General features: G+C 48.8%; 1 protein-coding gene across 2 annotated transcripts in view; it reads right to left on the bottom strand.

Moving 5' to 3' along the window:
• Positions 1–16,041, bottom strand: part of CMKLR1 (chemerin chemokine-like receptor 1) — a 149,756-nt gene that overhangs the window by 86,825 nt on the left and 46,890 nt on the right. The window contains exon 1 of one of the 2 annotated variants that reach the window (XM_025198693.1): positions 2,987–3,173. The exons of the other annotated variant lie outside the window; for it this stretch is intronic. The gene's annotated coding sequence lies outside the window, so the exon portion shown is untranslated. Of the gene's footprint in view, positions 1–2,986; positions 3,174–16,041 lie in introns of those variants that run through there. 2 annotated transcript variants of the gene reach the window in all.

Raw genomic sequence — 16,041 nt, 5'->3', positions numbered from 1 at the left:
CGAGAAAATTCTGCTATTAAAGGGACCGACCTGGCTTCTGGTAACAGGGCTAGGGTTCCCTGTTACAGGGGTGCATCCTTTTGTCATCTCCTAAAGGAGGAAACTGAGGCACTGGGATTAAAGTTCTTCCTCCATGGCTACCTATGGGCAAATAGCAGGGAAGACCTGGAAGCCATCTCACCTAAATTCTTGAGATTGCCCATTAAAGCCTTTCTCTGCCACTTGGGCCTGCATGGATATTTCAGCACCTCTGATTCCACCCATGTATGAACATGAAGAAAAGTGGAGGGATGGGGATGTACAATTAGGTACCTTCCTGCTCTCTAACATGGTTACTACCTTCCACAAAATCCAGACTCATCTCCCTTGCCACTTCCTGGAGTGTCTTTTTTCCTCTAAAAAGGAACAATTGAACACCATAAGGCTCAGCCCACAGCTTCTCCCCTTTGTAGAGTTCCTACTTCTGCAATGGGCAGCCCACAAACCTAGATGCTCATTCAACAGAAAAGTCTCTCCCACCTCCTCTCTGTCCAACAGCACCAATAAATCATTCCAGCAAAATCAGCACCCATAATAGGGTATCAGGTAGCCGTGCAAGAGAATATTAAACCACGTTCACGGTGCACAAATTAACTACGGGTTAATTGTTACCTGTGGACTGGTGACCGGATCCCTGACAGAGCAGGGAGACCCGCTGACAGGGCTGCTCCCAAGGAAATGGGCAGAAAAGAGCCCAGCAAATATTGCACCAGCTCTGAAGGCATCTGTAGTGTGATTCAAGCATAAGGCCCTTCAGGCGCACTTCCTGCAGGAAGAAAGCAGAGCTGGGGAGAGGCAGACCCTGGCATGCCTCTCTCCCAGCTTCCCGGTGCATGTATTGTCTTGTGGCCAGCAGCACGAGAGATGCTGAGGCAACTCCAGAAGGAGCTCAGGAGCCGTCTGCTCTGGCGTGGGCTCTAGCACGTTGCCCTGGCTGCATTACACTTCAGCGTGTTTTAATTTTAGGAATGCTAGACTGAATCATCACAACCTCTGGAGAAAGGGGAATGGTACCATGCCACCGAGCCCTTGCTAGCATGTCAGATTTACGTATGGGGATTTGTTTGGCCTGTGCAGGAGATGGAGGCAGCAACGCCAGCATCACCTCCCAGAAGGCAGGGGAAAGCAAGCTCTTGAGCTGGAAAACCAGAAGGCATGGGAAAGCAAGCCAGAAAGCATGGGAAAGCATGGGAAAGCAAGCTCTTGGTGCTCTGGCTCTTGGGATGCTACGTACGATGACAGCCATACAGCCTCCAGGCAGCCTACCTCAGTGCTCTGCCTGTCTTTTCTCAGCCCCCCTCTCCCCCCTGGGCAATGAGCACAGATCTAGCTGTGTACTGCCCCCTCCTCTGGACTCATCACAGCCCCCCACACCTTCATGCTCTCTTGCCTTTTCCTCAAGACCTCCCTGCCCCAGGAAACGCTGCCCACTGGGGCACAGTTAAAACCACACATTGCAGTGATGCCTCAGGGTGGTGCGGTACTTTCACTGGCGCGTGGAGAGCTATGTCATGCAGATCTTGAGACTGCTGCAAGTGACGGCACCTTGCAGAACAAAAGGGACCTGCAGCAGCAGATGAAATGTTCTCATTAATTTACACAGCTCGTGGGTGCAATTCAGCTCAGCCATCGCCGCCTTCCTTCTCCCAGAGCTGGGAATTTCTTTTGTGTTGCATTTTCCTAGCACTTCCAGGAGCTTTAGCCCCCACAGAGCTAATGAAGAGCAGTTTTGGGAGTGATGTGGGAGCAACATAGCCACTCGCGTGAAAGATTTCCTCTGGTCCAAGGCCAGATATACTAACCCAGAAGATGGTGCATCAATCTGAATCTTAAACCGGCTGTCTCTCCTACTGCAGTCCTCATTGCAGAGGTGTGACAGGAGTTTCCACGATGTCCATAAAATGCCAGGTGCTGTTTCCTAAAGCCTCTGCTATAGCTTTGAGGTAACAGCAGGATACAATACATGCAGCGGGATGATGCTGTTACCCACTTTCTGAGAAAAACCTATAGATCTTATGTTGTATATGAAGCCTTTCACCCTGAGAATGCTAGTTCAAAGCCAGCCCGGGTCAAAAGTGACTATCAGTTATCACCATCAACCAGCTGCTGTTGTGTTATTTCTGACCAGGGTGAAATAAATGTGGTGGCTCCCGGTGCAATGGCCACTAGTCCTTGCCATGAAAATACCAGATTTGGGTGATATCAGCTGTTTTGATCAATACCAGCTGTTGCCCCTTGCAGGCTTGGGGACAGAAGACTTCCCACCCCAGAGCCAGCACAAATACCGATTGGCACTCTTTGATCAGACAAAGGCGCCCATTGCATGGCCTAGCGAGCGTTTGAAGGGCACCCATCAAGACATGTGGGTTTCCCACGCACCTATTTTGAGGCATGGTTGTCATGGCAATAGCCCATCACTTCAGTACAGCATTAGCACGCTAGCGGTGTTTATTTTAAGGCCAGCAAAAGGAAGGATGCAGGTGGCACTGATTCCACCTTGGGGTGTCTAAAACCTTAGGTCAGACCCTGATCACCATGGTTTTTTGGCTCTCTGAGAGGACACGGGCTAACACTGGCCTTTCACTAGCCCTGGACAGTGGCCATGAGCAAACCAGATGGTTGTTGTGTGCTTGGGCACACCAGTCCTGCCCCTGGAGGTGTGGGGCTGGTGTCCAACACAGACAGCAACCTTCAGCTGCCTCTTCTGAAACCCGGGGCCTTTGAGGCCTTGCACTGACCGGACATACAGACAGCCCTGCCCCAAAGGGCTCAGATTCTCATGGTAGACACCAAGCACCAAGGCAGGTGAGGGGCAGACTCCCATGGGCTTTCCCAGGTTTGGGACTGCTGAAGACGCATACAATCATCCTCATATTAGAGGGGAAACTGAGGCACAGAGCAATGACATGACTTACACCCAGAAGCTGGGTCAGAACTAAAGACTGACCTAGTCCAAACCTGCTGCTTGCTCTCCAGAGTGAGGAAGGCAGCTCCATGATATCCTCTTCCCTCACCAGGTCCCCGGGGCCCAGAGGCTCTGACTTTGTCTGAGTGTCACCATCCAGCGTTGAAAAATCAAGGGGCATTTGACTGATACCATCAGCCTGCAGGCTATGTTGTGCAGAAAGGCACTGCCATGGGGTGTTCACTCCCTTTTTTAGCGCCTGCAGAGAGGCACTATCCCAAGGTTGTAGGGTGGTGAGAGCACAGAATAGAAAAAAGCCCCTCAGCAAAAGCAAATAGAGTCAATTGAAATGTTGACTCCTCCAGACCGGGTGCCAGCTACAGTCCCGCTCTCAGGCCTCACTGGGTCAAGCCGTGCTTTGTATCTACTGTAATGATGGGATTCAAAGATCTGGAGGAAGTTTGCAAGCCTGGACACTGCCCGCATCACTCAGCTTACACTGCTCCTAGGTCCTGTGTTCACAAGTGCAACAAAACCTGAACATGCCCGGTGTGTAGCTTTGAGCGTGGGCATCATTAATGCCTGAGAAACAGGTGGGGCCCCCGGCTGACGTCAACCTCGGTGTCGGCGAGTTGTGATGAAACATTTTCGTGCCAGACTCCAAGGGTTGTACCAGCTTCATCTATCAATCTGCCCAGGCAGTCATCAAGGCAAGAGAAATAGAAAACTAACAGCGAATGCCACGGCAGCCTGAATAATTCAACACTCACTGCAACCTTTCGAGCCCAGACTCAGGAATTTATGTTTTCTGGCACTCGTTTATTCCCACGGAGGATGGTCTCGCAGGCCAAACAGGTGTCTCCTACCACTTGAAATGCTGAGCAGCCTCATTTGGACAGGAATGGGGCCCTGGAGCTACTCAGGGGCTCACTGTAAGGGTCTTTTAGGTGAAGCTGTCCAGGGCAAGTGTTTGGGGTGGGCTGAACTGGGCCCTTGCACCAGTGGGCAGCCTTGTGCGGGCTTATTCTTCTCAGTGCCTCAGTTTCCTCCCCTCTGCCTCTCAAGGGTGTCATAAAGTTTATGATGAGCTTCACTGAGTTCATTTCTGAAGCTGGAGGGAAAAGGGATGGGCTGATCCTTCTTCACTGCTGTAGTGTGCCCAAGGGCCTTACAGACCCTACACGTGGGTCTGTCTCCTCCATGTCCTGCTCCCCAAATTGCCACTCCCAAAGGTCCTGTGACACAGAAACCCTGAGCAGGGTAGGATGTGACCCATCTTCATTTGCAGACACTTGCCATGATGCCACCCTGTAGCAGCTATCAGGGACCTGTGGTGGGTGGAAGCCTTTCTGGTACAAGCCACCATCTGAGGTCAGTGCTGGAGCCTGAGACCTCCCAGTCCTATCTCTGTGTTTGCGGCTTCACCGACAGCCACGATAACAGCCAGGGGCTTGGGACATGGTCCTTGACCAGAGGAGGATGCTCTTAGTGAAGCAAAATGCTCCATTCCCAAGGACTCAGCCCTTGGGCTGGGGAGATGGACCAAGCCATTGCTGCTAAGTTTCTGTTGTGTGTCGATGGGAAAATCAGCTCCCTCCTGAAAGTCAGCCATCCCTCGGGGCAGCCACCAGACAGTCTAAGTCCTCCACAACCTTCTGGTTATCTAAAAGCCATGAAGCAAGCCCCCGCATCATCTAGGAAAGAATGAACTTGGTTTGTTGATGGAAGCCAGATTCCGAATTTGCCTTGGAAAGAAAACAAATCAAACCCCAAAAGGGAACACAGGGAGCGAAATCTGTGTATGCAAATGTTCCGTGTCACATTAGACAGAATTAATGCTTCAGCTTGTCTCTGCAGATGAAAAGGCTTTAACCTAAAGAATCAATTAAGTTCCTTTCCAGACAGCATAATCTAACCCTAGGGGGACTTTCGAAGGAACTATCCTCCAGCCTTTATTGATGGCAACAGTAAATCTCAGACACATTATGGCATTGATCTTTGAAATATATATTTTTTGCAATAACTCAAACGAGATTTAAAAAGGGATTTCCCTCCTGCTGGAAACCACATAATTAAAAAATAACAATAATCACCTGTATTGCTAATGACACTTCAGTTGATTAAAAGGGAATTATTTTTAATGAGCCTATTTATTCTTCTCTGTGTGGGTACTTATGTTACTTTCTGAACAACAAAACAACTGGCTAGTTTCCCTTCTGGCCCAGCCACTGGCCTTAAATCACCTGGAAAGGAGAAGCATCTTCCTCCTAGTCACATGTATATTTGTGCATGGCTCCAAGGCATTGGACTTTACCGCTGGTCAGGAAATGATTTTTTCCTAACACCTTCAACAGAGACAATGTGTTTTTAATGCTGTTCTCAGCATCATTTTTCTTCAACATTTCTAAGGCTTTGCAGAAAGAAAACAAAAATCCACTTTTTTGTAATGCAAACCTAAAAAGCATCAATGGCCTGGAAATTTTCATTAAAATGGCCTTTCTGTCAAAGAAGCGATTTTCCTTCCAAAATATATTTTGATAGGACATTTGTGGCGGGTTTTCTCCCAATTGACAGAGAGGGGTCAGGAAAAGCAAAACTGAGCATTTTCATTTACATTTGGGGGCATTCTCCAAGGTCAGGATTAGTTATGGCATGTAACAGGGGGCGCGTTCATTCTCTCTGTCTTATATTATCAACTGAGACCAAGCACTGAGGTAGGTGAAGAGGTTAAGATGAAGCAGTCTCTTCAGTACATGATAGAGGACTCTCAGGAGTTTGCTTGGGCTTTTGGGCCAGGAGGGACGTGTGCTGGACACTCCCTAGGGCTCTGTAGTAATGTGTGTCTCCATTTCTGTCTCTGTGCTGAAACCCGTACCTATCCTTTGTCCTGGTATGGATCACAGCAAGGTCTGACTCCGAGTCTCTTGGCTAGAAAGACCAACACGCAGGGGAGATCTTAACAATGCCCCGGGATCAGAAAGAAAATCCCCCTCATCTCTCTCCGGCCAAGACATTAGGGGAGGGCAGCCCCAGCAGGGACCACCTTGCCCTAGTGGAAACCTCTTGGAAGACTCAGAAATGCTCTTCCAGATTGCTTTTACAGCTATGACCTGGATACCTTCCAGATTCATGGAGCGCAGTGATTTGTCTGGGCTGCACTGACTCCTGCTCTCGGTGGATCAAACAACTGGGGCCAGTTAATCCTCTAGGGTAAGCCTCAGCCAAGCTGATCAGCATTATCTCTGCAAGAGCCCTGTGGAAAAGGCTAACTTCTCAGGCAGCCCTTCTGTGAAAAGCCCAGCCAACGGACACTGAGTGCAGCACGGGAAGGAACAGCAGGAGCATTTCAGGCCCGAGACCCACGACTGCAACAAGTGATGGCAGGTTTGCGCAGAGCCAGCAGAGATCTAAATATAAAACATCCAAGGTGTTTCTCTGGCTGCCTTTGCTAAAGGGTCTGATCTTCAGTGCAACACTGCAGAGAAATAAGGAGGTGCTGCATCACCTCTCTGCAATGGGGCCAGGACAACCCCCATCCGCACATAGGAGCGCACAAGCCCAAGCCACGAGTTTGCTCCCAAAACAGCTTTTAATCGCTGTCAGACAGCAGATCAGCGGGGGAACAACTCCAAGTACCTTCATTCCAAAGGGTTTCCAGCATTTATCTAGCTTGCAAGATCTCTGACGCCGATCATGGGTGCCGAGCGTGTGAAAATCCAGCTCGGGGCTTTCATGAACATCAGAGGGACATGTCCGCAGCTGCTGGAAACTGTCGCCACTCCACCAAGGTCAAAAGGGTCCCTGCCACCAGCTGAGGCCCTCCCCTTAAGGGTCCCCTGTTCAGCCAGCTGGCTGTGCCAGCATCACTTTGAGCTGCATGATGGGGTTTCTATTCTTAGTAATGGATGCAGGACGTTTGCGAGTGAGGGCAAAGATGTCCGAACAATGGAGCTGCCCTTGGAGAAAATGTGCATTTCAGAAAAAGAGATGCAGATTTACAATCAAATGGATGTGTCATTCCCAGCCAGAGGAGGTGTCCCTAGGACCAGGATAGGCACAAGGTGGTGATAGACAAGCTAGTGCTATCCTCCAGGAGACACGATCGAAGTGCTGCGATCAATGCAGTGAAACCAGGCGTAACCAACTGAGGCTAAGACTTGCTCCTGCCCTGTTTCGTGCTGTGCCTCAGTGGGTCTGGAAACCCATGTCAGGCTGTCCGTGCTGTGGGTGTGGAGATGGGGAGAAGAACCAGGCTGAAAAGTTTGGATTCAGAAGAGTTTCCAGCTGAGTTGGCAATGTACTCTAGTAACCCACATCTTAGGATTGTGAGTCATAGGAACAGACAGAGGTAGAGATGCATTTGCTCCATCGACAGAGGTGGAGAACTGCACGGGGTCCTCGTTTGGCAGAGAGGGGCATCCCTGGATGCTTCATTTCAGAGATGACTCATTGTGATAACCCCAGCCCAAAATGTCTTCCTGTGCTTCACTTACCTACCTACACTTGCAGGGGACGTGCTCTGTCTCTCTCTGACACCTGGTCTGCAGCGAAGACAGGAGATTTTCTATTTACCAGCTCCTGGAGCTATTCCATTAGCTTAATGGCATAGGTCTGTGCCACGGCTCAGTCAGGGAGCGTGGTTCTGGTCTGGGATTGTCCCAGACAACAATCATTTCACTAGCACATTAGGATTTGAAAGCAGACGTTTGTTCAGAATAACAGTGCAGTCCTGAGGGCAGAGAGACCTTTGCATGCCATTGTGAAGGGTTTAAACATGACAGCAAGGAAAGCAAATAGCCCTAACACCTGGACAGCCATGCAGCTGCACTGGACATTCGTGTTCCCCCATGTGCACCCTTGCACGGATGTGAAATCCATAAGATCAGCTCTTATTGCCCTCTGCTGGCTGCACCATCACCGGCTGCTCGGATCTCTGTCCCTTGTTGCTGTGCACTGGAAAGTGGAGCTCCTCCTCAGACCACGGTGGTTTATGGAGGTGCAGGTGATCCCTCATTTAGCCCTCTCCCATGCCATGTGTGCACCATGAGCCAGCGAGTGAGTTGTTCACTCAGGAACCCAATAGATCCTGGCACAGACATGTGCTGATCATCTGATGGTCTGGCTGGAGCTGCGTCCTGTTCTGATATTGCAGCTCGGAGCTCTTGCCCGATGCCCTTTGTTTCTATGTGATTATGGCTGAATAGATGCTTGCCCACTGCCTTCTCAGTATGGCTGCAGATGGACAGACCGACCTGGTCGTTCCCCAAGGTTCACCCTCACTTCTGTTTGCAACTGCAAAGTCAGTGCAGAGACAATCACTCCCCAGCACCAGAATCAGGGCTGTCAATGAGGGGAGAAGCAAAACTGCTCCCCAAGACAACAGTGTTGGACAAGACAGAAATACCCTCATCAGCTACATTATTAGTGTCCCCGTTAGCAACCCCAAGGCCTTGTATGCAAATTCTTTGCCAGATTCAAGGATTGAGAAACTACATTTTACCAACTTAAAACTCCCACTTCAGTTGTACTTGGATATGGCGTTTCATTCCCAAAGCGGCTTGCAATGTTGCAAGAACAGGCAAATCCTAGGGCAGGGGTTCTCAGCCTTTTTAGATTTGAGGCACCCCTCAATAGACCCAAGACCCCCCTCAGAAAACGCCAGCTTTTAGCTTCCCTCGTTTTTTGACAACGGAAAAACAACAGTGCAAATATGTTGCTGAAAATTGCTCAGAAAGACCACAGCAGGGCAGAATGGTTTTGACATTGGGGATCCCCTGTCTGAAACCTCTGAGTTTATTCTGTGAATCATGCTTGCACACCTAACAGTGTGTGGCACCCCAGAAGGATCTCAAGGCACCCTGGGTTATACAGCCTGGGTGAGGATCGCTGTCCTAGTGGAGCTAGGAGGTGACCCCCATTCACAGCAAACACCTGCCTGCACTGAGCACCGGTCTGCAACTGAGACCCTGTGGAAGTGAGAGCGTTCAGAGGACTGTGCCGTGTGAAACGCACCAAAGCACAAGATGCCACCGCTGCCGATTTCAGTCCTGTTCCAGATTGGTATGAAAGTCTGAGCTATTTTAATGACCCAAATTGCTTAGACCCCATCTCCCAGAAAGGACCCATCTGAAATTGCTCGGAACAGGACAATCCTATTGAGTCTATAAACCTGGGCAAAATAATAAGGATCAGGAGCTCCTATTCCAGGATAATGGACCATTGCGGATGTAGCTCCAGTGGAGCCCACAGCAAATGCTGCCAACATTGCTTTGCCTGGAACCACTCTGCAATTTGGGGAATAGGAAAACAAAGGCCGGAGTAATTGTAAGCCACAGGGTTTCATCACTATCGCACGCACATGCTCACAGCACCATGGCAAATAATGAATAATGGATTTTTAATTATAGAAAAAATCATTTGCATTTGGTTCCCAGATGCCCCACTTGCACTGGATATTATGCAGGTGGCGGCATCCGCAATAAGCGGAGGAGATTAGAAAATGCTATCGACAAACTGTGCTCTGGATTTTAAACTGCCGAGTGCCGGGCTGCAGTGCTGAAGCATTAGAAGCAAGAGGCTGATTTACCTTCCAGCCAGATGATAAAAACAATTGGAGGCAGAAAGAAATCCTTCAGCTGGAACTTCATGTTAGCCGTGCCACTGCCTCAGCCCAATTGGAGCAGTTCACGGAGGAGCAGGAGCCCAAAAATTTGAAAAGCAAAAACAGGCAATCCCCCCCCAATCTAACAACTTTGGCTTTTGAGGCACTGGACTAGGACTTAAAAGACCTGGGTTCAGTTCCCTGCTGTGCCACAGACTCGCTCTACACCTCAGCTCCTCACTGATAAAAGGAGGATAATACTTTCTCTCTCTCCCCTTCATTGCCTCTCTTACTTACTGATGCTGGGTGCTCTCCGGTGCAAGGGGCACCTTCTTAGATTGTGTATGCAGCGCACCTAGTACAAAGAGGCCCCGGTTTTAAAACTAATGAAGGTATATAATGATAACAACATCCATTGAATTAGGCAAAAGGGGAATGTGTCCGTCTATATGGGGAAGCTGGTGGAAGACAATCCTCTTTGCCTGCATGGAGACTGGAAACCATGTTGTAAGAATATCTAGAGTGTTTTGCTCTGAATGTTTTGTTCAAGGCAGCTCTGATTTCTTCCCACCCATCACTTCCCAGGAGAGGACGGATGTCTCTCTCTTGTTTACTCAGTGTTGCTTCCAAATAAATTGTATCACAGCTACATAAATATACACAAAACATGTTAATGTGCATTGTGAGTAACAGCAGATGATCCCAGAGAGAATGCAAAGCAGATCTGGCTTCATTAGATTCTGCCATCGCAAGGCCTCTACCCTGCATGGCACAGAAACTGAGAGGCACGTGATGGTGCTGCCATCAACGTGGAGCAACAACAGGACATTGCAAGAGCTGCTGTGATTTGGGATCCCTGACCTGAGGCACTTACAGGAGGGGCTGAATTTGAGAGGCCAGGTGCTTAGCACTCTGAAAATCAGGGCTCTCGAACTGGGCACCTAGGGCGCTTGTGCATGTGACGATTTTCCCATGTACATGGAACAAAAATCGCCATTTGACTAGCATAATAGCATCGCCATATACTCATATACCCAATTCCAGGGGTTAATCTTGGCCTCAGCCTTTTACCTGTGCTTACTAAGGTTGCTTACATCTAACAGCACACCCTCAAGAACAGTTATTATTACCACCATCAGCTCTATTACAGCAGTCCCAAAGGGTTGTGGGGGAAGTGCAGACATGTCAGAACATGCAATCCTTGCCCTGAAGAGCCCACGGTGTCAAGAGATAATAAAAGGAAGCGCAAGGAAAAGGAAACCTCACGCAAGCCAAGCACTTGAAGCGGTGACTGACAGGTGGCTGGTTAGTTCTATGCAGGGGCTGGCGTGTTGCTTTCTATTATAAGTCAAAGAAAGAAATGTCAATTTTGACTCACATCTCATAGGCGCAGGGCACCTGGGGAGAGCTGAATGAGCAGGAGGTAGCAACCTCACTCCGGGAAAGTGTTCTTTGCTGCATCGATAAAAAAACCCAAGGTGGATGCTGGAGTGGCTGATTAATGGAGTGTCACAGCCAGCATCACTGGCTTGGCCAGACCTTGTCAGGGTAGAGAAAAGACTCCATTCCCTGTCAACACACAACCGGCATTGCATTTGCACCCAAGATAAAGGGTGGGAGCAAGAAGCAGCAATGCAGAGTGACGGGGTCTTAGTCATAAACACAAGTTACAGGGCAGTAGAGAATTGAGCCTAAATTAGATGTGATCCTGGATGGAGAAGGGGGTGCGGGTAAGGTGGGCTTGGAGCAGAACACTGTTTTTTAACCTGTGGCCCACAGACCCCGGCAGATCCACAGACGACTATGAAAGATGACTATGATCGATCAAAAGTATGTGAATGTACCCACACTTACAATTCAAAGAGGTCTACATCTCCAGTCAAAAATGTTTAGAGGTTGGCAAATGAAAAAAGGTTGAAAACCACTGGAGTAGAAGATTGGATGTGGCTGGAGCAGATACAAAGGTTGATGGGGCCTGGATGGGCTATGGAGAGGGAGAGGCCATGGTAGGTGAGATGGGACATGATGGATGCAAGAGGGAAGTGAGTTCTGGGGTTGACATTGCAAGGAAGCCTACATTGGGGAAGCAGTGAGGGCAAGGCTGTGATGGGAAGAAAGGAAAGAGCCTCCTCACCTCGAGAGGGGGCAAGCAGGCTGCTGATAGTGCCACAGCATGATGGAGATCTATTCAGCGAAGGCATGGAGTGAGATGGGGGAGGAGGCTGCAGCTGGGAGCAAACTGAATAACAAGATTTAAATGATTCATCCTTACAGCTCACATGAATTTAGCTCCATCCATCAGGCAATTATTTCATGGGCCTGTGCATAACGTTTGGCACAAATGTTTCTTGTGCACACACCCTGGCTTCCAGAGCTGCTCCGGGTCCTTGCCGTCCTCAAGGTCCTGCTCCCGGAGATGGGTACTGCCCATTGGGACGTGAGGCCACTGATTCTATTCCAGCCCAAAACAACTACATTGCCATTACAAGGCCTAGGTGAACGGAGCTTAGGACATCTGAGCCTGGTTCCCAGGACCAGGGCATTGCCAAGTTTGTTGTCATGATGGATAGGAAACTCAGTGCAGAGGAGAAGGTCTGGATGGAAGCAGTGCATCCCTTCCCCCAAATGATCTAGTACCCATGAAGCATCTTCCAGATGTAGGGGAGATAATTCAATCTTGGGCACATGCAAGAGCAAGGCAGGTAGATCTCGAGCGTTCAAAGCCAACTGCTAACAAACTTGCACCCCCAGCTTATTCCCTATGAATCACACAGGTTGTCACTGCCGGGACTCCAGTTAAATATTTACCAGGAACTGAGTTCCTGTCTCGATGCCCCAATGATTCACAGCAGAAGGGCAGATCAGATGAAATATTTATATATTGGCCCCACTTGTTGAAATACATAGGATTTACAGATACACACACACACACACACACACACACACACACACATATATGGGATTTACAGATGCTCCAAGTTTAAACTAGCCTGTTCTGTCTCTTTTGCCTTTAAATACATGGACACCCCTGTTGCACTGGTTACATGCTTTCAAGAGTTTTGCAATTCCGTGAAGTCTCTCCTATACCTCCATCAGGAGCTGGATATCTAGACCAATTGGACCTAAAGACAGAAAGTGTGGCTTTTGGTGTCTCATGAACCTCACAGCTAATTTGAGGGTTGTCTCTCTTTAAATATTTCAGTTTCTTGGTCTCTGAGATGCCAGGCAGAGACCTAACAAACATGCATGAGAAATACTGAGCCAAAACTTTTCAAATCCTTGAGAGATGCTGAGAGAAGGTTGAGTTTGGTGCTACTCAAGTCAGAAAGGAAGGTAGCAGGGTCACAGGCTTTTATACCCCATGCCTCAAAAATAACAGGGGAGAAGGGAGACATTTCTACTGAGTGCAAATGGAAGAGCAAATCCACCCGACTGCCTCCTCAGTTGCTGAGATAAATTTCCCAGGGGTGGGGGCGAATATAAGGGTCAGACTCAATTGACCTACTAATCAACTAAAGATGATATCATTTCATTGCTGGAAACTCTGAAAAGCCATTAATGTAAAACATGGCTGGGCCTTCTTCCTTCTCCCCATTTGGTGCGACTAAGTGTTAAGGCTAAGATCACAGAATCATAGAAGTCAGGTCGGAAGGGACCGTGTAGATCTTCAAGTCCGACCCCCTGCCTGGGCAGGAGGGAAACTGGCCTCAATTGACCTCAGTCAGGTAGGCATCAAGCTGCTTCTTAAAGCCCCCCAGGGTAGGAGCCAGCACCACTTCCTTTGGAAGCTGGTTCCAGATCCTAGCTGCCCTGACAGTGAAGTAGTTCTTATGGACATCTAATCTAAACCTACTCTCCAACAACTTGTGGCCGTTATTCCTTGTTATCCCGGGGGGCGCTAGGGGAAACAAGGTCTCCCCTAAACCCTTCTGGTCCTTCCTAGTGAGTTTATAGATGGTCACCAGGTCCCCCCTCAGCCTTCTCTTGTGAAGGCTGAACAGGTTCAGGTCCCGTAGCCTCTCATTGTAGGGCCTGCCCTGCTGTCCCTAGATCATGCGGGTGGCCCTCCTCTGGACCCTCTCCATGCTGTCCACATCCCTCTTGAAGTGGGGTGCCCAGAACTGGACACAGTACTCCAGCTGTGGCCTGACCAGTGTCGCGTAGAGGGGGAGGATCACCTCCTTGGCCCTACTTGAGATGCACCTCTGGATGCACGATAAGGTCCGGTTAGCCCTGCCGACCGTGACCTCGCATTGTTGGCCCATGTTCATCTTGGAGTCAATGATGACTCCAAGATCCCTTTCTGCCTCCGTGCTCTCAAGAAGGGAGTTTCCCATCTTATAAGTGTGCTGCTGGTTACTACTGCCCAAGTGCAGCACCCTGCACTTGTCAGTATTGAAACACATCCTGGTTTTGTTAGCCCACCCCTGCAACCTATCCAGGTCTTACTGCAGTCTTTCCCTCCCTACTAGCATGCCCACCTCACCTCAAATTTTGGTATCATCAGCAAATTTGAGCAGGTTGCTTTTCACCCCATCGTCCAAATCGCTGATAAAGAAATTGAACAGTGCGGACCCAAGGACCGAGCCCTGGGGGACTCCGCTGCCCACTTCCCCCCAGGTCGAATATGACCCGTCCACCACCACCCTCTGAGTACGACCCTTCAGCCAATTCACAATCCATCTGACCGTGTAGGCATCGATGCCAGTCACCTAGTTTTTTAATGAGGATGGGGCGGTCGACAGTGTCAAAGGCCTTGCTGAAGTCCAGAAAGACTACATCCACGGCGACACCTGCATCCAATGCTTTTGTGACTTGATCGTAAAAGGCAATCAGGTTGGTCTGACATGACCTGCCCTTAATGAAACAGTGCTGGTTGCCCTTGAGCATTATCCCCAATGCCGGCCCATCATAGATAAAGGGATGTGACAAAAACTGATGCATTCATGGTTTTTTAGGGGGTTGGGTATGGTGGACTAGGTTCCCATTTAGGTGCCTGAGTTACATGTAGATGCCTGGTAGGTAGAACAGGACTTTGGTTCCCAGTGTTACACAGAATATTTGCTCGTGTTACCCCAAGACACTCCTGGTCTTCTGGTGAGATGCAGATCCTACGCTCATAAACTTGTAGCCAAACCTCTACCTAGATGGCTCCATGATGCCAGGTATGAGAGGAGATAGGGCTCCTCCCCACATCAGCCAGATGTTTCTGTAGTGGCTTATGGGATTGTATAGAGAAGCAGAGTCCCCCATGTGGAAGAATGGCTTTATGGCTAAAGCATGGGATTGAAAATCAGGATCCCTGTAGACCGTACCTGGCTCTTCCATAGATTCATGGTGTAATACGGGATGGCCAAGTCACTTCACTTCACTTTATTTCCCCTCCTTCTAGATGAGGACAATATTCTGTGCTCCAAAATGGGATTCATAGATGCATAGATTCATAGGTGTTAGGGGCTGGAAGGGACCTCACGAGATCATCATTGCTAAGCTTTGAGATCCACAGATGGCACCAGCTGCAGAGGCACAAAACGCTAGTTTATTGTAACCTCATTAGGAAATTCTCTCCACACAGACAAACCAACATGAAGGCAAAAGACCTCAGCTTTGTCATTAATAGAGGCTAACAAAAACCTCTGCTAATTTTATCTCTAAGACAGGCTATTATTAATGTGTCATTATTCTTCAGAAAATTTTGATTTTGCCCAACCCAAGATATATAAAGTCTCTATAAACTCTACAGCGTGATTTATGGTTCGCCATCAGGAGACAGTAGGAAAGTAATTCAGTAACATCACTTTTTGTTCCTTTTTTAAGCAAAAAAAAAAAAAGGGGGAAAAAAGCTTGCAGCGATTAATGTTTACCTGATATGAGACTTGCAATCAAAATAGATCTGCTGCTAGGTAAGAAAGCCACAATCTTCATTTGACAAGGACAAATTACTTGTAAACACTTTTTTGGTAGCAGAAAATGGGGGAATCCTGTAAAGGGTGGCACAAAAGCCTACAGAAAGGAGATAGGAGTCTATGGCGTGTTGGTGGGTTTGAGAGCAATTTCTGAAGAATCCTATTACATGTCTACAGAACCCCACTAGATTAAGTCCTTGTAACTCCCACTGGACTTTTGCATATGAGCTGCAAATGTCTGCTTCTACACAGGAAGATTCATCTCTGGGTTCAGTTCTTGACGTTTTGTGGCATGGACGCATGGCACTGAGACCAGGCAGCTTGGTCAGCTTCACAGAAGAAGCTCCAGCAAAAGAAATTGATGTTGTAGTCCTCCAGTTCCCTTTAAGAAAAGAGACTGCAAGGAAAAAGGTGATCGTGACCTGCACCATAAACACAAGGATGTTAGGTAACAGTAATACCAGGCTCACAAGCTCTTGAGATCCAGAAGGGTTGGCATTTTTCCCTGCTGCTCCCCATGTGCGTGGATCCTTCCCCTTCAGTCCACAGGCAGGATGGAAGAAACCAAGCTACCAGGAGAAAAGCTGTCC

Source organism: Alligator sinensis, unplaced genomic scaffold (genome assembly GCF_000455745.1).
Source record: "Alligator sinensis unplaced genomic scaffold, ASM45574v1 scaffold628_2, whole genome shotgun sequence".
In the NCBI taxonomy this organism is placed as follows: domain Eukaryota; kingdom Metazoa; phylum Chordata; order Crocodylia; family Alligatoridae; genus Alligator; species Alligator sinensis.
This window is presented reverse-complemented; position numbering and strand designations above follow the sequence as displayed.